We start from the raw sequence: 22,990 nt of genomic DNA, 5'->3' as shown, positions 1-22,990 counted from the left end.
TGCATCTCTGTCTTCTTATCATCTCCTTCTATCTTTCTATCTAATTCTTCCTCATTCCTCTCTCCATTCCCCAAGAACCCTTTGACAGGTCAGAGCTGGACTCTGACAGACTCCCACAGATAGGTCAATGAAGTTCTGGAAACACCACTGTTTTACTTCTGAAAATGAAGAACTACCATTGAGTATAACTGTGAAGGTATGATGATATGTGCCACGTACTAAGATAACAGTCACATGTCTATAATGGAATCAATATTAACATATTAATATGTCAACTTACTAGTGGTAACAAATCTTGAAATGGCTTTACAGAAAAAGTAATAGTTATATATTTATATTAGTAAACTCAAACAAAGAGAAAGCATTTATTAACTATTTCATGCAAAACTTTGTACAAGAAAACCCCAAGACCCTAGGCTAGAAAGATAAATATTTCTTAATAATGTGCTCCTGTTAAAGAGAAATGTTCTAGTGTATCTCTGTTAACTTGAAATTTTTTTTTTGTACACACGAAGCCTTGGCTAGTACCATGCATCATGCATAAATTACATGTGAGAGATTTTTTTTTTACTTCATTCATTTCACAAGAGCATAATAATAATATCTACCTTTAACGATTATTTGCTTTATGTGTCATTTCATTTAACCATCCAACAGCCTTGGTAAGTTTAATTATTACTATTAATTCTTCAAATGACCAGAAATGTGAGAGGACAAGATCAAAAAGACAGATGCATATTTAATAGTAATATATGAAGATAAGATCATGAGCACAGTATTTAAAGAAAACAAACAAAAGACAAAAGCCTCCCTGATGCTACTCTCCACTAAGACAAGCATGGCAGAAACCAGTCTGAGCCACAGCCTGCCTGATTCAAAGGTCAAACACTCCTCACTGTTCAGATTGGAGTTGGCGGTCAGGTAGGCCTAGTTTGTCGCCGTTGTTTGTTTTTTAAAGTTAATTCTAAGTAAAATGAAATTTATTTGTAATTAAAAAAAAAAACTCTGAAAGTCAGAGCTAGACAGACGGCTCAGCACTTTCACTTAATACTCTTGCAAAGGACCCTGAGTTCAGTTCTCAATACCCACATGGCAGCCCACAACTGCCTGTAATTACAATTCCGGGATGTCTGACACCCTCTTCTGGCCTCTGTGGACTCTTGCACACAGGTGGTACACACAAACTCACACAGGTGTATACAAACAGATAAAAAATAAAAAATTAATTAATTAAAAAATTTGAAAGTGAAATAATGGAAAAATACATACCTTACTTATAGAAACAACAAACTCGGTTGGGTATGCTAAATAAATCGAATGGAATTGTAGAAATCCCTTTTAGTCACATTACTTAAAACAGACAAATATATATCAATAATGAAAAGTTTGAATTCACCTAGAAAATACAGAAGTTTCAAATGTTTTCCCCCATGCATCTTTAAAATAAAGTAGAAAATTAACAGAATTAAAAGTAAAATGGGGGAAACCATAAATTCAGTGTGATCCCCCCTTTTTTCATAATAAATCAATAAGCTCTAATATATATATAAATTGTGTGAACAAGCTTCTGTGGTCTACTGTGTAGCTGGGGCTCCTCAAGCGTGCTCTTATAACATGACATGCTGTGGTGGTTTAAATATGTCTACCTCCAATTCATGGGCTGAAAAATTAATCCCCAAATTTATGTATCAGTAGGAGGCAACATCTTTGTGTGGTAATTAGGATTAGGTGAGCCTGTGAGAACACAGATCCGGTGACAGCATTAGTGGCATTGAAGGAAGAGGAGGAGAGACCCATGCTAACATGGTTTTTCTGTCTTCCTGTGTGACGCCTGCTGCCATATTTTGATACAGCAAGAAAGCCCTCAGCAGATGCCGGTGCTATGCCCTTCAACTATTCAGGATTAATAACTGTAAGATAGATAATCATATATTCTTTACATACTACCCAGTTTATAGTATTCAGTTATAGCAATGGAAAATTAACTAAGACACATTTCTTGGAGAAAATTAGCACTGTGTGCTGACTGCAGTCAAGGAGATTTGAATCAAATTTAGGTGCTGTGTTTGGACACTTTGAAAGACCATTACAGAAAAACTGAAGTGGTGGGGGGCAGGTTACTAGAAATCAAGTCAAGAAGGCAAATTAAAAATAAATGCTTATTTGGGACACACACTTTTGGCTTTTGTCATTTCCAATATTCTGTTCATAACTGTCCTACTAGGTTTGTGGTCTAGGGAAATGTTATAAAATGTTCAAGACAAAGAAACACACACTACTAATTTCAGTAGGCCAATTATCTTTGCCAAGCTAAGTACACTTTCTCCCAAAATGCCTTACTACTTTGGAGTCTATAAGCATCATGTAAATTCAGGCTTAGCTACTCAGGAAAAAAAAAAAGAAGGAGAAGAGGAAGAAGAAGAAGAAGAAAAAAAAAGAGTTGTATCTTCTCTCCTTTATCCTTTCTCTTGACTAACATGTTGATATGGGGGGTGAGGGAGTGTGTGTGGAGCTGAAGGACCTGTTTTAGTCTATAAATTAAACCTAGAGGCCCGAACTGGAATTATATTCCAAATGAAAGACCTAACCCCATGAGCACACATATTTAAAAATTATATGTCAGCTAAAACTCTAACAGATAGAATATGTCATGTCTTGTCAAATATACCATTAAATAACCTCACAGGCCAAGTCCAAGTATAAAATTCTTGGACTTCTTTGCGTAAAATTTCAGAATATGATGAAATCATGAAGAGGTAACTATCTGGCTCTGACTTGCAAGCCACACTCCTCCCTATCCTAATGCAGTTTGCTATAAAGTTCAAGGGGATTCATGTGTATCTAGCCTAGCTCACGTGTCTAATTACACACAAACAGTGCCACTCAAATATCCATAACCCTGAGCCTGGAGAAATTCAAACAATCAACCCAGACCATCCTTGGGAGAGAGATATGCTCTGGCCTTAGAAATAATGTTGGGACCACTTAAGCCAGATATTCTGAATTTGGGACCCCTGGCACATGACCTACACTGTTGGGGAAGGACATGCCTGTTCACAGTAAACACGTGATTACAGGTCTGAAATCTGTTTTGTGGAGACTATGCATTGTCGGATGAAGGTGAGACCAGGACTCTCAGAGGTTAAAGCCCATTATTTTCTTCTTGGCCCTTGCTTGCAAGGACCTCTTCCAACCGGTAAGACCTGGATATTGATGTAATTCCATTTCACTTTGATCTACACAATAGTCAAATCAGCGGTTTGCCTGTGCCTCAAAACAGAGTAAAAGACTATAATGCCGGGCATTTCCTGTGGTTAGAATGCTTTGCCCACTTTTCAAACAGTTTAAACACTTTGCTCTAAATATGTATTTTCAGCATTTTTGTTTAGTCTGTTTATGAATGAATAGATGAGCGTGTACACCTCTATTTACGAGCTTCTCAGCATCCATATGTTTTCAATCTCAAGTGTAGATTGTTCTTCAGAGATGATATGGATACTTTAGTCTCCGAGAATATCATACGACCTAATGCGGTTATCCTTTAGGGAAAATAAGTTGCATTTGTTCACTTCCTCATCTAATGACCACTGTGACCACACCCTGAAATCTCCAGCTATCCACCTATTAAAGTTGCCAGGTCCTAGAAGACATAAAACCCATAACCTTAGCTTCTCTGGATTTGAACCAGTTCAGGAAAGGGTCAAACACTGAACTCTTTCTAAGGGTCATATGTTATACTGTGTTTCCTGAATAAATTAGCCTACTTAATGACATAAACTACTCAGAGAAGTAAACACAAAAATAGGAAGCCCTGGTCAAACAAAAAACACAGGCAATCTAAATTTCTAATTTCTTCATAGCGACCTTCAATTTCTACATCATCCTCCTATTCGGTGAATTGAAGGAAACTTAATCTCACCTGTATTAAAGATGCCAACCTTTCTCTTGTCCCAAATGTTTTTAATTGTTCCCCAGATTGACATCTTAATGCTGGGAGACTTTATGATGCCAGAGGAAAACACTGAGAGCATAGTTCTCCCTTCCCTGTCGTACAGCCATGTGACATTGTTCCAGACAGTCACTCTTCAGGTTCATGATCCATGTTACCAAATGTGGCAGCCAATAGCCACATGTACCTACTTAGTACTGGAGTCATGGCTAGTCAGTCAAAAGCATGCAACACACTGAATCCCAAAGATTTAATACCAAGAACCCCTCACTGTTATTTAACCGATGATATGTTGACATGATGCTTGCGGTATGTTTGATTAAATAAAACACATTGTTAAAGATAATTTTGTATGTTTATTTTCAGTGTTTTAACATTAGAAACGTTAAGATCGTATTTCCAGCTTGAAATGTTTTTACTGTAAATCTCTAAAGCCTCCCAACCTCAAGGCTGCCAAGGTTAGGCAAAGTCATCGCCATTCCCATTACCACATTTTTCTCCCTATAGACTAGAACTATAGTTATGAAAACTTGAACTGGTTTGCTCTGGTTCAGTTGTACAGTATTACTAATTCTAAGATGCAATATTCTGCAAGTAGAAATAATTCTTATTTCATTTTGTCTGAAATCACTATTTGTATTTGAAGATCTTCTAGGAAGAAAACCAGACTCATGAACTCATTCCTTCAGTGTACAGAACAGAAAATTCATGTTCTGTTCCTTACCACCAGGAAAACATCAATTTCTGTCACAAATGAACAAAGACAGTCCATGAACTTACAAAAAGAAATGGGGCCACTTTGGGGGCAAAATAGGAGCACTTTGGGGGTAAAATAGGAGCATTTTGGGGGCTCAACAGAGATGACTACGTTCTATTTGTTTGTTGTAGGATTTGATACTGTTTCAGTCACTTGATTTTTTAAAAGGAAAAATCATTTAAAGTCTTTTAAGTAGATTTGTATAGAATTTTATAAAATGCTTTAAATTCCTGGGAGTACCTGTCTCAGCAGGAAGCCCAAATTGAGGTTAGCCAAGACACTCTCCAATAGAACAAGCAGCAGAGAGGAGAAAATAGAACCAAGAGAAGTTGATTTTGGGGAGGAAAATCTTAGGGGCTTGGAAAGGATTTGGGGAAATATCTTGGTCTCCATTATCATTTGTATTAGAACTTGGAAATGGGGGAGGTGAGTAGAGGACATTGATAAACACATTCAGTAAAATAGTCAAATGCTAAATTAACACACAAAGTCAGTAGCCTTTCTATATACCAACAAACATACCAAAAAAGGAAATCTCATTCACAATCTTCAAATACATCTTGCAATAAATCTAACCATCTGAGTAAAAAATTTACTCAATGAAAACTTTAAAATACTAAAGAAACTGAAGAAGATACCAGAAAACACAGCCATGCTCATGGATTGGTGAGACTAATATTGTGAAAATGACTATCTTACCAAAAGCAAATTACGAAGTCTATGGAATTCCCATCAAATTACCAACACTCTTCTTCACAGAAATTGAAAAATAATCTCAGAATTCATATAGAAACAAGAAGACTCAAGTAGCCAAAACAATTCGGAACAATGATAATACCCTGATTTCAGATTATATTGCAGAGCTATAGTAATTAAAACAGCATGGTATTGGCATAAGCACAAACATACTTACTGAAGGGATAGAATTAAGAACCCAGGTATAAATAAGCTCAACCTTCTACTTGTTTTTGAAAAAAAAAAAAGAGGCCAAAAATACATGTTTGAGAAAAGACAGGATTGCAACATAAGACCTTATAACTTTAATCTGTTATAAAAGAATTTGTGAATAAGCTTTGAATTGTAGGCACGGGGAAGAGATTCTGACCAGGCATCAAGACCCCAAACTATAAATGGGGCCAAATGAAACTGAAAAGCTGCTGTACAGCAAAGCACCATTCTCTGAGTGAAGACTTGGTCTATAGGAAGGAAAAACCAATATTTATAATCTATACATTTTACAGAGGATTAGTATCTAGAATGTATAAAGAATAAAAAAAATAAAAAAAAAACTAAACATAAAAACAAACAACTCAATTAAAAAATGGGTCATGGAACTAAATAGAGAGTTCTTTAAAGAATAAATGCAAAGAGATGAGAAATAGTTTCTCCATTCCATTTTTAAACGTTTAATTGAAATAGAATTACATCATATTTCCCCTCCCTTTCTGCCTCCCTCCTTCTCCCAGCTTCCCCGCCTCAAACCTTTCCCGTGACCCCATTCTCAAGTTGATAGTCTCTTTGCCTTGATTATATTTATTATTCTATATATGCACAAATATATGTAAATAGAGCCTGCTGAGTCCATTTTTGTTATTTACACATATAGGGTTTCAGGGCTGACCATTCTGCATTGGACAACTAAAAGAGGAACTCATCCCTGGGAGAGGCTAATTCTCCTTCTCCCCACAGTCAATGGTTGCCTGTAGTTCTTCTCTAGGAGTAGGATCACATGAATGTTTCCCTCTCACACATTTAGCATGTTTACTGTTGTTGCTATTGTGCCAATCTTGTTTAGGCAGCCATTTCTAGGAGAGACTGTTTCACAGCAGACTTCCTGGTGTTCTGGCTCTTACAGTCTTTTGAACCCCTCTTCAGCAATGTTCTCTGAGCCACAGATGCAGGAGCTGTGAAGTAGATGCACCCACTGGAGCTGGGCTCCCCACAATCCATTGATGGCTGCATTGTGTTCAGTTGTACAGTTGTTCAGTTGTTCTGTGATGACCTCTATTTCTTTTTTTTTTCTTCTTTTTTTTTTGGTTTTTCAAGACAGGGTTTCTCTGTGTAGTTTTGGTGCCTGTCCTGGATCTTGCTCTGTAGACCAGGCTGGCCTCGAACTCACAGAGATCCACCTGCCTCTGCCTCCTAAGTGCTGGGATTAAAGGTGCCACCAACCTCCATTTCTTACAAAGGGACACCTCTTTGTAAGAGAAGTAGTTGCTACAGCTATCTGTGGATATAAGGATGAGATTTAGAATGGAGTAGGAAATTATGCTGGTCTAGCAAAATGGCAGGAAAAGGGTCTTTTCTAAGATCCATGACCTCACTAGTCTCAGGAAGCTGTCTAGGTTTCCAATGTCAGACATAATTTTCTTCCTATTGAGTGGGCCTTTGTTGTGGAATATTAGTTTAAGATGTGTTTATTCTGTGGAATATTTGTTCAACAATGCAAAGATGTGTTGCATTCTTTTATGTTGCATTTGTTTAACACTGTAAAGCTGTGTTACTTTGCCTGCCTAAAATACCTGAGTGGTCTAATAAGTAACTAGGCAGAAGAGAGAAATAGGTGGGGTTGCCAGGCAGAGAGAATAAATAGGAGGAAAGATCTAGGCACCAGAGAGAAGAAAGAAGAACTAGGAGTGAGAAAGGGAGAAGGAGAGAAGGACACTAGGGGGTCAGCTACCCAGCCACATAACCAGCCATGGAGTAAGAAGGGAAGAAAGACATATGGAATAAAGAAAGGTTAAAAAGTCCAGAGGCAAAACATAGAAGAAGAGAAACAGGATAATTTAAGCAAGAAAAGCTTGCAAGAAACAAGCCAAGCTAAGGCCAGGCACTCATAAGTAAGAATACATCTCCATGTATTTATTTGAAAGCTGGGTGGTGGGCTCTCAAAAAAGAAAAAAACAAGCATAGGCCTTGATTCAAATTAGACAGTTATTGCTTGTCACCAGCATGTGAGTACCACACATCAAGATCTTATGAGTATCTTGCCATGCTGGTTATTATCGACTTTGTGGGTACGATTGTTCAATTGCTTCTTTCCCTTGGCAGCTTGTATAAAACTTCTGGCATCATGAGTCTCCCATGTCAGACCCAGCTGGAGTCATCCAAGTCCTGTGTCCTGTGTGTGTGATGCCTTTAGCAATGGGGACCCACCCTCAAGCCCTGAAAGAAAATCAAGGGCTAAATCAATAATCTATATTATCTGGGAGTCACCCTGATCAACCTATCAAAAGGTTTGTTGTATCTGGTACTGAGGTTTCTGTTAGTCTATGGTTCTTGTGGGGAGTATTGTCAGCCCAAGTGTCTTAACTTCCTTTAAGATATACATATCAAGAGAGTTTTCAATGAAGAAATACAAGTGGCTAAGAAATATCTCTGTCTCAAGCTGTTTGGGGAGCACCCAAGCAGGGGGATCAGGATCCATCCCTGGTGCATGGGCAGGCTTTGGGGAATCCAGTACCTGTGGTGTGGTGCCTCTAGAAGTAAGATTAAGCCATGATTTCTAGAAAGTCCCTAGAAGCGAGCCAATCAGAATTGTACCTGTACTAGCACCCCTAACTGATGTAACCATATATATATGAAGTTATTGCCATTTCTCTTAGTTATCCTACAGAAATTTATGGTAAGACCCTATAGCTGAGGACACCACATACTTGAGTCATAGGACATGGAAAAATCAAGCTGGAATTGACTTGAAAGCTTCATACCTATTAGATAACTTTTGTAGTGCCAGAAGATGGTATGCATGCTACCAGAGGAGAAAGGTAATCATCAGTCTTATATAGCTATGAACCCTAGAAACTGTATACAATAAACAACTGGCCTGGCAAGATATGCCCCATGGTGCATTAATGGTGCAATTGTTAGAAGAGTAACCAACCATACTTGGTATGATTCACTGAGCCAAAAAATTCCTGGGAGCCTGATCATAGGCCCTAGTGGAGAAACTAATACAATTATTCTGCTAAGTAGAGATAGTATTAAACTGCCCTTTCTTATCTTTCTACTTATAGACTCTTATATCTCTCTCCTCTCATCAGAGAAGCTTCTTTTTGCAGTAGATGGCATTTAATATGGAGACCCACAGCTGGTCAACAATTAGAAAATATGAGATTGTGAGGTGTTCAGCTCTAAATGTGACACCTGTATCACATCCTATCCCTGCAAGGCTCAGAGGTCATCATGGAAGAAGAGTTAGAAAGATTATAAGTCAGAAATAGTGGATGTATGCAGTTAAACGGTATTTGCAGGATGTGACAGATACATGGCATGCATGAACTCACAGCTACAGGGACTGTAGGCATAAGACCTACACAGGATCAAGCCAGTCAAAATCCCATCATGGATAAGGGAAAGGCTTATGAGGTTTCACCTCTAGCTGAGATACTATTGGCAATTGATGCCTGCTGGGGGAGAGTTTTCTTTGAGGACCTGGACCCTAAGAGGTAGTTCTTCCTCCAGTAGATGGTCATGTTCCAGTAAACAAATGGATATTGCTTTGTGATCTATTTTTTATTTTTTAATAATTTTATCTATGCATATATTATGCTTTGATCAAATCTACCCTCCATAACCTCCCCTCTATGATTTTCCCTCTGTCCCCACCAATTTTCCTTCATAACCCCCTGTGTTGTTTTGTTTATTTGTTTGTTTGTTTGTTTGTTTAAATCCACTGAATTTACTTAGTGCTGCCTACATGTGCATTAATGTGCTTGAAAGCAAGCATGAAGGCCTGAATTTGGTCCCCAGAACCTATCTGGACACGGTGGCAGAGCCTATAATGCTAGTGTAGGTCAGGAGGATCCCTATCTAGCTTTGCTAGCCAGCCAGTCTAGCCAAATCAATGAGTTCTAAGATCACTGAGAGACCATGTCAATAAAAAAGGGTAGAGGGCCTGAAGGCATGGCTTGGTGATTAAGAGTGTTCCCTGCTCTTGCAGAAGACCCAAGTTCAGTTCCCAGCAACCTCATTGGACAGCTCACAACCACCTCTAAATCTAACTCCTGGGGAATTGGATGCCAGCCACTGGCCTCTATGGACACCTGTACTCATGTGCACATACCACCCCCCACTACAGGGTTAAAATTATTTCTTAAAAAAGTGGAGAGCAATTGAGGAAGACATCCAGCATTGACTTTAGTCCTTCATCCTCATGTGAGGTGGTATTGTGTTCCCCAAAATATTGTGCACCCTAATAAACTTATCTGGGGTCAGAGACAGAACAGCCACAATATTAAACATAGAGGATAGGCAGTGGTAGCACACACCTTTAATCCTAGCATTCCAGAGGCAGAAATCCATGTGTTCAAGGATACAGCCAACCATGGTTACTCACACCTTTAATCCCAGAAAGCGAGCCTTTAATCCCAGGGAGTGAGGCAGAAAGCAGAAAGATATATAAGGCATGAGGACCAGAAACTAGAAGCTTTTGGCTGGTTAAGCATTTGGCCTGGTTAAGCATTTTAGCTGGTTAAGTTTTCAGGCTTCTAGCAGCAGTTCAGCTGAGACCCATTCTGGATGAGGACTCAGAGGCTTCCAGTCTGAGGAAACAAGACCAGCTGAGGATCCGGCAAGGTAACTGTGGCTTGTTCTGGTTCTCTAATCTTACAGTTCACCCCAATACCTGGCTCATGTTTGATTTTATTAATAAGACCTTCTAAGATTCCTGCTACACACACCCATATATATGTGCACATACATATACAAACATGGGCATACACATTCAAAGAGATGAACACATATATGCTGAGCAAAATCACAGGTGCCAAAGAAGCAATAAAGAGCAATGCATGATTGATTATTGTCTTTAGGGAACTCACAGTCTTTCTGGAAGACTGGAAGACAAACAATAAATAGTCTGTTAGATGCAGAATGGTGTGTCTTATAGGAGCATTCTACCAGGGTCACTAACTCGGGCTTTAAAGATATTTACAAAGTGTGTATCATCTAGATAGTCTCAAAAATGCTTTTAATTTTTCAGGTGAGACAGGCAGGCAAGAAAGAAAGAAGGCAATGAAGAGAGCAGAGGACAGTGTAATTCCAGATGAGGCAGTCTGGTCCAAGAAGGATACCAAGGAATACAAAGAAGCTGTTAGGTGCCTAGTGAATCACAGTAAAAGCATGAAAATTTCCACCATGCTGAGGAACTTGGGTTTAATCCTGATGGGCAAATGAAGCATGTGACAAATGTGCTCTTTAGCAGTATATTTTGTACACTGTGATGGACACAATACTCTTCTGGGACATTGAGACTGAGGCCAGGGCACTGATGGGAAGCTCTGAGGTGACATACGCAAGATGGTGGTGACCTGAGCTAGGCAGGTAGCAAAGAGACTGAATAAAAGCCAGTTGTCTGACTTGCTTTCTATAGCCAGGTTTCGAGAACAGCTAGGACTGGGAGTTGGACAAGGAACTGAAGTTCCAGCAGTTTTATGAACAGGGACAAACTCACCTCTGTCCTATATTCTAAGGACCATGTGGGTCAGTTACCTGTGTAAAGACGAAGTCCATGACGGCTCTTAGTTCTTTGAAAACAGCGGCCCTATGTGTGGAGAGAATACCAGGAGAAGGTTTGGATTTTTCTGCTGTGAGGCAAAACCCCCTGAGAGGTGAATGAAAAAGACACATCACAAACACAGTCCATCAAAGGCAAACTAGATCTTGGCCCAGCTGGAGGTAGAACTACATAGAAACCGTGTCCCTTTAAAAGGAACTCTGCCAAATGCTTGTGTAACATAAAAGCCATTTTCCAATGTCAGGACTATATATCAGATTAAGACTCTAAAATATAACAATGACAGGGTATACAAAGCTAAGCCGGAATAGGTCCCAGTGTATTCTGTGAATAGACATGAAGCAGTCATCTTGGAAGTTGCTGGTTTCATGGAAGTTTCCCACCTCTGACAATATTGTTCTGCCAAAATTTCCAAACTGGGATATGATTTTGCCATTTATTTTCTAAGAAGAAAATATGAAGTTTTTTTCCCCTAATGATACTCGTAAATTAAATATTTCATTTCCTAAAATAACCATGGATTTCTCTCTAACAATGAAATATCTCAGGCAGCCTGATGTTCAATGTCACATCCAAAGCTGTTGGCTTTATATGCTACATATAAATATAGCAAAGAATGTTGGAATGGAATAGCTTTGCAGATTTTGGAAAGCACAAATGGAAAATGCAAGTCGGTTTTAAGAGTTCTTTGGCACTACTCAGTAACACTAATAAACCACATAAAATTGAGAAGCTAATGTTAATAGTATTTTTTTTTAATTTGAAAATTACATTTTGATATTTGATATATTTAAAATAAATGAATTTGTTCTCACGGAGTACTTTGGGCAAGTAATTCAATCCACCCTTCTGTAAAATATTATTTCTGCCACTCTTAGAGGCTTGCCCTTCCAGAAAAAACATAATTTTTAAAAATTTTTCTACTCCTCAGAGCAACATGAGCAGTGTGCACGCAAGCCTAATATGAGTATCAAAATCTAGGTTGTTTTCTCCATTGTGTACATTTTGAACTGTTTGTAAGACAGAATCTACACGATAAACACAGAGATATCCCTAAAGTTATAATAAGTCTTAGTAGAACTTCCAAAACAAAAATGATTTGAAGTATAGGAGGTTAACTATGTTTATGTATTTTCATATGAAAAAAACACATGATTTATAAGTTACAATTTTTAGTGTTCTCTTTAGGCTGATCATGGTAGTACAACCAGGTCTCTGAAGAAATTTACCTTAACTGTCTGCGGGGAACATTCTTAAAGGCCTTGAAACAAAAGCAACTTCAGTATGATCCCTCCACCACCATACACACACACACACACACACACACACACACACACACACACACACACACACCGCCAATCAAGGCTCAGGGGAGTTTCTGAACATGGTATGACTGTTGTGCACATCATCTCATAGCCTCTGGGTCTTTCCTGTGTAAGACCTGCACAAGATGAAGTCAGTCGAAACTCTAGCTCGAATGGCGAGGGCTCTGAGGCCCCAGTCCTACATGTGGGGCTATTGGCAGTTGATAACTGCAGAGGGAGTAAAGTATCTCTTTTACTGAAGTGGCTGCTGACAGGCTGCTCCTACTGTAGTGGATGTCACAGGTCCATGCGTACTTAAGCAGCACTAATTGGACTCGGGATTATTTACACCCCAAAATGAAAATGAGTGCATGAAACTTGGAGGGAGATGGGATGGAGGAGACGTTGCAGGGAGACAGTGGTGGGTGGGTGGGATCAACATACATTGTACAAATGTCTGAAACTATCACGGAATAAAGAAAGAACACTAAGCTAACAAATTAATGCAAAAAATGAGAATTGGTTGTCTAAATTGGTTATTCATATATTTAGCTACTTAAATGATAAGGTTCTACTACTAAGAAAAAATACAGGAACAGTTTTTTGAAAACATAGTCCAGTTTAGAGAAAATTGAGAATGGGCACAGAGTGAAGTGGAAGAAAACGACTTGGCAATGGGCTTGCTACTGTAGGAGGCATCAAACAGTTAAATGCACGATGTCCAAATGACTTATCAAGGCCAAATGTGATAGAAACATATGCTAGGAGCAAGACAAAAGAATGAAATGGGAAAGACGTAGCAATGAGGTCTAAGTGGTCACCTCTCTAAAAGAAAATTGGGCAGAGGACGATGAAACAACACTAGATTCTCAATTGCAATTGGTGACTCCATAGGCAGACTCTAACCTTCCTAGAAAAGAAACTGAAGAGAGAGTAGCCAGACAGACCAGTGCTTCAGAAAGGACTCTACGAATAAGGAAAATTAGTCAGGAAAAAAAATAAGAGTCAAGAAAATTGGGATACAGTCCATGTTTTATAGAATGGAAAGTGGAGACATTCTTAAATGCATAAACATGCATGCATGCCTTAACTAACCGACACCCACAGGCAACGCCAGGTGATGGAGACGAGATCAATGCTAAGTCTGCCAAAACTTTCTCATCTGTTTTGAATTGCTCCCTCCTCATCATATTCTCCATGCAATTGCCAATGCCTACAAAGTTTACCTCCAAAGAGTCTTGAACAGCATCTACTTCCCAGACCTCACTATTAGTGTCTTGATCATCTTTCATAATTTCTCTTTAGCCATAGAACGTTCTCCACTCAATCCAGTTTTCCAACATAACCTTTATGCTCCTTTTCTAAACCACATAGCTGACTGTGTTGCATTCCCCTGAAAAACCTTAAACAATTTCCCAATTGTGCTTTTCAACATTGTTTCCCAGCCAACTGACATGATAAGTTTTAAAGGCATTAAAAAAAAATTCTATGAAGCTATTCTGAGTTTTAAAATCCCAAACGTATTTTGTAGGGAGCCAAAATGAATTTTTACAGCATATTGTTATTTTGTTTCACTAAGTTTGAGGATTGTTGGGTATCAAAAAAATGTATAAGTATTTGAGTAGTAACTTAACTGGGGCTTCTCATAAATGGCACATTGTTCATTGAGAAATGGCTATGAGTATCCACTTTGTGCCAATTAACACCCAGATTAACAGTGGAGACACATATTTATGAATTGAGAATTAATTATTTATCATTTTAATATAATTATCTACATTGTAATTTTTAAGTATGCTTTTAAAGAGAAATGACGCATGATATCTGGGGCAATGTATATAAAGAAGCCCATTTCTCTGTCTGTCTGTCTCTCTCTCTCTCTCTCTCTCTCTCTCTCTCTCTCTCTCTCTCTCTCCCTCCCTCTCCTCACCTCTACCTCCCTTTCCCAGTATTTATAAGACTTATTTGATGCAGTGCTATTTAACTCAGCTTTGAAGGATGCATAGAAGAGGCAGAAGGGTTTCTGGACTGAGAAACTGAGTCAGTTCTGGTGTCTCATGGTGAAGTAAGTAGAGAATCACATTTGTAGGCTGTTTGGGGTGAGCTGGCAGGTCTCATGTCAATGATCCCAGTAGTGCATAGTTTACTGGATCAAAATAACAGATTACGAAATAGGCTGAGAAGTATAGTGTACCATTATCTCACCTATATAAAAATAACAATGTTATTCACACCATGCTGCAAGGTTAAAGCTTGAAGATAAAATCGAACTGACCTATTATTCCCAGATTATATGTAAATACCTAATGACTGCTGTGTAACCATGTCCTCCAGATTGAGACAGTCCATCCTGCAGGAAAGCTCCTTAAGACGGAAAGTAAACAAACAACTTAAAATAACTCCAGGAAATCCCTGAAACTGACCAGATTCACTAGACCCTTCCATCCCTAGTAGTACATAGTAAAGACTGCTGAGTCAATCTCAGGCAAGCTGAGCTGCAAAGAAGATTCCAAGTCAAGCCCAACTGGCCCAGGAGGGCCTCACTCCAACTGAGTCACGTGGAAGGAACACTCTCCAACCTGTTGAGCCTTCTGCAGGCTGTAGACTATCTCCCTGTTCCCAGCTTTTGTGAGCTGTTACCCATGCTGGGGTGGGCATTGGTGATATGGTTGTCTTCGAGTCATATTTTGTTTTTGTAAGTAACCCCTCATTCATATTCCTGTAAGTCACCCCAATAAAATGTTGGAAGGCCTTGCTGGCTGGTCAGAGGTTGCAGTCTATCATGGCCTGGCAGCTTTTTACAAAAGCTCAACAATATGGAGACTCCCTCCCTCCCCATGGAAAATTCCTGCTCTCTACCTGCCCTTATCTGGAGAATGTCCTTGGCCTGGAGGACTGACCTTATCTGAAAGCCAGTCTCTAAGCCAACTGCCTGATTTATCTTTAGCATGACCCTTGGCACAGATCCCTGCTAGAAGCCTCTGCTGTACATGTAAGACTTGTATGTGCAAGTCTTATGGTAACTAAGACTTGTGCTAGGAGCTTTGCTATAGGATCCTGCTGCCACATATGAAGCCTTATGATAAGAGTGTGCTCCTTAATGCAAATTAGTGTTTGTCCCCAGACTCCCCAATCCTATCTATTTCCTATACTCTGGAATAAACTTGAGCTGATTCACTGAAGTTTGTTTCCTGGAGGGCTTTCTCCTTCATACCCACATCCATCCAAACCCTGTTGCCCCCTTTTGCTCCCTCCATCCTCATGGACCAATGCAGCCAACAATCCTGAGGAAGAAGCAGAGCCACAATAAAACTTATTTGTTCACCAAGTTGGACTTTGGTGGCATCCAAACTTTGGTCTGTCATGGGCTCCCTCGTTGGGGTGAGTAGAGGGTATGTGTTGCATCTCCTTAGGAAAAGTCTGTGAAAGAACATGGCCCAGGAGAGAGGTAGAAAAAAAAATTCCCATAAAAAGGAACAGGCCCTCAAGAAAAGTTATCATTTCTTTATTTACAAATGTATTCTATGCTTGGCTCTTATGGTGATATTTTATTTGTACTGAAATGTGATTTTATTTGTATGTTAATAAATAAAGTTGCCTGGGGGTCAGAGCTAATAGCAAGCCATAGCAGAAGCTGGGCGGTGGTGGTGCATGCCTTTAATCCCAGCACTTGGTAGACAGAACTAGGTAGATCTCTGTGTGTTCAAGGATACAGCCAGCATTGGAGACACACGCCTTTAATCTCAATACCAACCGTAGAAGACCTGGAGGTCTGTACAGACAGGCAGTGATGAGGCAGTCATGTGGTTGGTGTTACAACCAATGAGAAGGCAGAACAGGAAGCCTATATAAAGACAAACAGACAGGAAGTAGGTCTCTTTTGGAGAGGTCTCCTGGCTGAAGAGGCTAGCTGCAGCAGGCGAGTAACGCTCTTAACTCTGATCTCTTGGCTTTCTTCTTTGTATTGGTTCTGTGTTTCTTATTTAATAAGACAGTTGGTTACATCTACAAATGGCACCCAACGTGTTGGCAAGAATTTCCACTTAAAACCTGAGAAAGCATAAAAAAAAGATTCTAAAACGGAGCTAAAACAGCTTCCTAGTTGTCTCTCTCAAGTTAGCCGCAGCCTGCGGGCTTGAGCTACTGTATGGCGGGTTCCTGACATGTGTGTTTGACAAGCAGTATGGCAGGAATGAGGCATCTGCAAGTGGTACATTAAGCTGCATGGTGGATTTAGCCTTTGCTAGTACAAAACAAAAAAAAGAGGTTTCTGGGCTGCACGCTGCTTTGATAGAAGCATAGACCCACGAAGGCTCCCAGAGCTGGTGGTAAATGTATCACCGCCATGTTGGGAAGCTGAGGTGGGTGGAGCCAGCAGCCATAGCGCCATTTCAGTCTTGGAATGCTGCAGTTTAAAGCAATAGGCTCAAGGTAATCTAAAAAATAAGCCATGTAAAGATGGCTACCACACAGAGAATCTGGATTATGTTCTCTTTGATATTTGCAACTGAAGAAAAACATTTGATCATAAAAGCTGTTGAGTTATGCCAAAATGTGTATTTTAAAGGTACCTTGACTTCAAAATTTGGATGTAAGGAAATGTTGCTTTGGAAAGGAGGCTCTGCTTTTGTTTCCACAGAAAGCCAGAGGCTATGGTTTTGTTCCAGATTAAGATACATCAGGTTTGACCAGCCAAGACCTCCTGAAAGGTCTCCGATGACACCATGGCCCAGATGATCCAACATCCAGATCGGATTCAAGGCAACTGGCTCAGGCGATACACCCTCACGGACTACTCCATGATCCTAAAATTTTCTTTGTGTCCCCATAAGACACAGTGCCCCCCTCCAGCAGGAAGTAGTAAAAAAAAAGCCACGCCCAAATTCCCAAATATACCAAGCTGGCTTTGGAGATGTGTAAAAGTTAAAACTTTCCTCTTTTTTAAAAAAAAAAAAGAAAAGGGGAAGTGCTGTGGGATGGTCTGTATGTCAAATGCTCTGATTGGTCAATAAATAAAACACTGATTGGCCAGTGGCCAGGCAGGAAGTATAGGTGGGACTAACAGAGAGGAGAATTGAGAGAACAGGAAGGTGAGAGAGACACTGCCAGCCGCCGCCATGACAAGCAGCATGTGAAGATGCTGGTAAGCCACGAGGCACGTGGCAAGGTGTAGATTTATAGAAATGGATTAATTTTTTTTGTTTTGTTTTGTTTTGTTTTGTTTTTTCGAGACAGGGTTTCTCTGTGTAGCTTTGCGCCTTTCCTGGAACTCGCTCGCTCTGGAGACCAGGCTGGCCTCGAACTCACAGAGATCCGCCTGCCTCTGCCTCCCGAGTGCTGGGATTAAAGGCGTGCGCCACCACCGCCCGGCGAAATGGATTAATTTAATCTGTAAGAACAGTTAGCAAGAAGCCTGCCATGGCCACACAGTTTGTAAGCAACGTAAGTCTCTGTGTTTACTTGGTCGGGTCTGAGCGGCTGTGGGACTGGCAGGTGAGAGAGATTTGTCCTGACTGTGGGCCAGGCAGGAAAACTCTAGCTACAGGCTCTGAAGATTATTTATGGAGACTATTTACTATTTATCACAGAGGCACATTCTTCTAAAATGTCACAGTTATTCATAGATAGACTGATGACAGGCTATCAGATATGGCTGAAGGAAGATTTGGTCAACTGAAAGGCGGCTCACCAACATAAAACCAAACAGACACAGACTGTGGAAAAAAAAAAGAGGTTTAAAATGAAAAGATACTGAAAATGTCATTGTAGTGTAACACGAATTCTAGTAAGAAAGGATAACAAGAGGTAAAAAAAAAAAATGAAACCCACAATTTTTGAAGAGCCGGGGCTGCTGTTTTCCTCCAAATGATGGGAGGTAATAGTCCACAGAAGCAAAAAGTCAGTGCAGAATAAACAAATGAAAATCCATATCCAAAGACAAAGTGAACATTTAGGCTGTTAAAGATACAAATCGTTCTGTTTTCTTTTTATTTAAGTTTTTCATATTTTATATATTAATAACAATAATTAATATATATCACATTCTTTCCCCATGGTTCTCCCAGATCCTCCCCACCTCCCTACCCACCCAATTTCATGTTCTTCCCCCACCTCTAGTTTACCATCAAAAGATTAGTGTGAACCGAGGCTATATTTTCCATGGGAATAATGGAAGTCAGAAAACAGTGTAATAAGAGGGGAATGCTTAAAAAAAACTACAACCAGGGAAACAGATTCCTGTGCCTACAACATGAGGTGAAATGAACCAATGGCTGAGGGGTCACCAACTGGATCAGGCCCTCTGAAGGTGTGAGACAGTTGATTGGCTTGATCTGTTTGGGAGGCATCCAGGCAGTGGGACCGGGTCCTGTGCTCATTACATGAGTTGGCTGTTTGAAACCTGGGGCCTATGCAGGATCGCTTGGCTCGGCCTGGGAGGAGGGGACTGGACCTATCTGGACTGAGTCTACCAGGTTGATCTCAGTTCTCGGGGGAGGCTTTGCCCTGGGGGGAAGGTGAGGGGGGGGAACAAGGGAATCCGTGGCTGATATGTAGAACTGAATTGTATTGCAAAATAAAAATAAAAATTAAAAAAAAAATACTTATTGACAAATAAAATGTGAGTTAGTTTCCCATGAGGCTAAAATTTATCACAAGAAATCCTAAAGCAAGTGTTTCAAGAAGAAAGTGATCCCAGACAAAGTTTGAACTGCAAGAAAGTATGTGGAACACATAAAAAAATTAAATTTATAGGTAAATCTCAGTAAATGCCAACTGCTCAAAAACATTGCTAATGCTTTCTTTCAACTTGAAACAAAATCATTAAGATAAACATGAAAACATAACAGGAGAGGGATGGAGCTCAAGCTTTTTCAAAAATAATTGTTTCAGAAAAGGGTAAAGGCAACTACATTTAGATTTTTAAGCATCTTTAGTTTTGAAAGCAGCCACTAAATAGGACAAATACACGTAGCTCAAAGCTGATTGAGAGTAAAGATGAAAGACAAAACAGAAAAAGTAATTAGCTGTAAAGAGAGCAAGCAGGAGTGGCCAGCACAGAAACAGTGGGAAGATAGCTATATATAGAAGAGCAGATGTAAATCCAAATGTGTCCTGTTGTGATTGGCTAAATGGCACAGCTAAGAAATACTATCCTATAAAGAAGAAACATCTGAAACATGTGGATATAGAAAACTTTAATAGAAGGAATAAATGCACCTCATTGGTAGAAAGCGTACCCCGACATCAATAACGACGCAAAGGTACTTGAGGAAACAGTGGTGTGAAACAGTCCCTGTGGAGAAACAGGTGATGAACAGGACCAGAGAAATAAAGGGAAGACATTAAAGGCCAAATTGAGTGCAGTAGCTGTGACTGTATGAAAATATGACTGTGACAGCTTTAGTTTTTATCACTTTTTTATTCTATTTTTTTAAGATTACAATTACATCATTTCTCCTTTCCTTTTTATCCCCTTTCAAATCCTCTCATATGCCCCTCCCTTCTTGCTTTCAAATTCATGGCTTCTTTTTTCATTAACTGTTGTTACATGCACATATGGATATGAATATATATATTCCTAAATATAACACACTCAGTCTGTATAATGTTACTTGTATGTATGTTTTCAGGGCTGACTATTTGGTATTGGATAACCATTTCATGTGCTCTTCCCCGGGGAAAACTATAAACAACTATTAAATGTAGCTAATTTCAATTTGAAATTTTAGACTTTGACATCAAATCTTACTCATGATTTCTCCCCTCCTCAAACTTTGCCTCCTGAAATAGTGTGAGTGGACCTTATAGAAATAGCACTGAATCACACTCACTATAATACACTGAATCTTTCTATTTTGAAACCTACTTGCTTTCTACATAGGAAGTCTTTGGATCTTTCTCGTTAGATAAACCACCAAATCCCTACAGACGCTCCATGCAGCTGCCTTCTTTGAGAAGTCTAAAGAATGGTCTTGAGAGTTACCACAGATACCATCATCTGCTTTGCCAACAGCCCACGGCTTCCAAGTGTGGCAAGATGGAAATAGAACCTGTAAGAAGTTGGCAACACTGAATGAGTTCATATGGCTGGGCCCTATGCCAAGTGCTGGTATCATGACCACATGGGGAGATACTAGAGCGCATTCTCCTTTGGGTAGATGAAGACACCAAGAGAAGGTGGCTACTTCAACACTGGGGGGTATCTCACCATATACCCCATCAGCAGATCAATCATGACATTACAATCTCCTTATCTATAAGAAAATAAGTTTATGAACTAAGATCCCTTGGTCTGTTTTTTCTACCTATGCTAGCCTGAACAGACTAAGGCAAAATCAACATTCTCCCATGAAGGATCCAATTCTTCCCCAGTCAACTACTTACTAACTGATCTGAATGTCTTTCTTGTGTTAAATGTACTACTTATTTCTCTAGCTGCTTACTTGCTTGACACTCCTCCAATTCCAGCCTTTAGTTATTCTTACAAGACACCATTCTAATGTCAGATCCCCCAAGAGGTAGTGGGCTCTCATGGGTTAATGGTTATATTCAAGTCCCAACTCTCTGGGACCAGTGAATATGATCTTATTTGAAAATAAACTGTAGTTGTAATTGAGTTAAGATGTATTAGAGTGGGCCCTAATTCAATGCCTGGTGCTTGTACAGGGAAGAAATTTTGAATGCAGAAATAGATATGCATGGGAAATGTCATGTGAAAAGGGAGGCACGAATTGGAACTATGTTTCCAGAAATCCAGGGACACTAAGAATTGACAGCAAACAAAAGCAATAAGGAGAGAGACTTGGCTATGTTTTCGTTCTGAGCCCCACAAAAGCATTCCACCCCGTAGACATCTTGACTTTAGAATTTAACGATCTAGAAAAATGAAATGATAAATTTCTGTTATTTTAAGCTGTTCTGTTTTGCTAGGTCTTTTTTTTTTTTTTTTTTTTTTTGACAGCAACTCTGGGAAGCTAATACAATAGCTAACATTTCTTCTTTCTCTAATATTGACAAGAGAAAATTAGTCATTCCCCCACAGGGCCTTATGATTTTTTCTTTTTACTTTTTGGATGTATAATGTGTGTGGCACACACACATAGGTGCATGTTCACATGTGTGGGGTATTGTGTAGGGAGGTGCATGAATATATACGTGAGTATGGAGGCCAGAGGTCAGCGTTGGATATATTCCTGGATCACTCTCCACCTTGCACATTGAAGCAAAATCTTCCACTTGAGCCCAGTGCTTGCTGACTCTACTGGTCTACCTAGCTCGTCTCTACTCCCAAGTGCTTGGATTATAGACAAGCCACCACACTTGCCTGGCATTTACTTTACCTAAGTCCCGGGGATCTCAAGGATGGTCCTTTCTCTGTTGAACCACTTCCCCACCTCCCGGACTTTGTGATTTCTTAAATCAGAGGACAAATGTTTGATGATGGTCTGCTTTGCATGCCAAGCACTTGATGAGAGAAAAGGAGCAAACAGCAAAGACGCTGATTTCAAGACCTCTACAGGGATGACGGGCAAAACAACAACAAAAAAACAGAATAGCAAGAACAACAAAAGAAAACTTACAAAATCAGTGTATATGTTAGAATAGCAGTAATAAGCCAAGCAGAATCAAGAGTTTAGGGGGGACAGATCCATTGTCAGGAATTCATAACTCAGAGGAAAGTTTCCCTGCAGAGGAGCCCTTCAGGAGACAGGGGTGTGAGCCAGGCCTTTAGGCACGGACTGAAGATCACACACAGAGGACCAGTATGAGAAGATGGGGCTGGGGGAAGCAATGAAAGAGCTTTATCAACCTTTGCTGGTTGCTTTGGTTGCTATGAATTAGAGGGCAGGGGGTGGGAGGGGGTGGGGGGGTGGGGGAAGGGGACGAAGGACCAGGAAGAGGTAGGCGATGGGAGAAACAGTCCAGGAGAGATGCAGTGTCTTCAGTGGGGAAGGCTCCAGTGAGAACTGTAATAGGGATGAAGTCTAGAAATACTTCAGAGAAGATACACAGAAGTGAGTTAGGGACCTGTCCAGCTCATTACGTAGCATGCAGTGCCTTGCTTTTAACTTGCTCATGGTTCTAGTGGTAGAGATTATCAGAGTCATCTTTTAACACTCAGAACAAATCTCACTCGGTTATTGAAATGCACACACACATGCTCACCATTACTGAGATACTTTTCTCTCCCCATAAGCAAGGACTGGTATAATGGAGACTTGTGTTCCGTTCTCTTCGGATGGTCTTTCCAGGAAGGTTCTTCTTAATTAATCAGTCACGCCTTTCTTAAAGCACAGGAAAGGTGTCTCAGGGATGGCTGGTCAAAGCTGGAGTGAAAGTTTAGCCGAGAAGCACAAAACCACACCAACTGATGGTCGCTTGTTTCCTCTTTCACGGATGATTTCTAATGAGCAAGAACGGCCCATGGCCTTGAGACCACAGCTCTTGTTCGCACTCTGCAT

This window comes from Peromyscus californicus, unplaced genomic scaffold (genome assembly GCF_007827085.1).
Source record: "Peromyscus californicus insignis strain IS unplaced genomic scaffold, ASM782708v3 Scaffold_24__1_contigs__length_46423439, whole genome shotgun sequence".
NCBI classification, from domain to species: domain Eukaryota; kingdom Metazoa; phylum Chordata; class Mammalia; order Rodentia; family Cricetidae; genus Peromyscus; species Peromyscus californicus.
The sequence above is the reverse complement of the archived record's forward strand: the minus strand, read 5'-3'. Positions refer to the sequence as shown.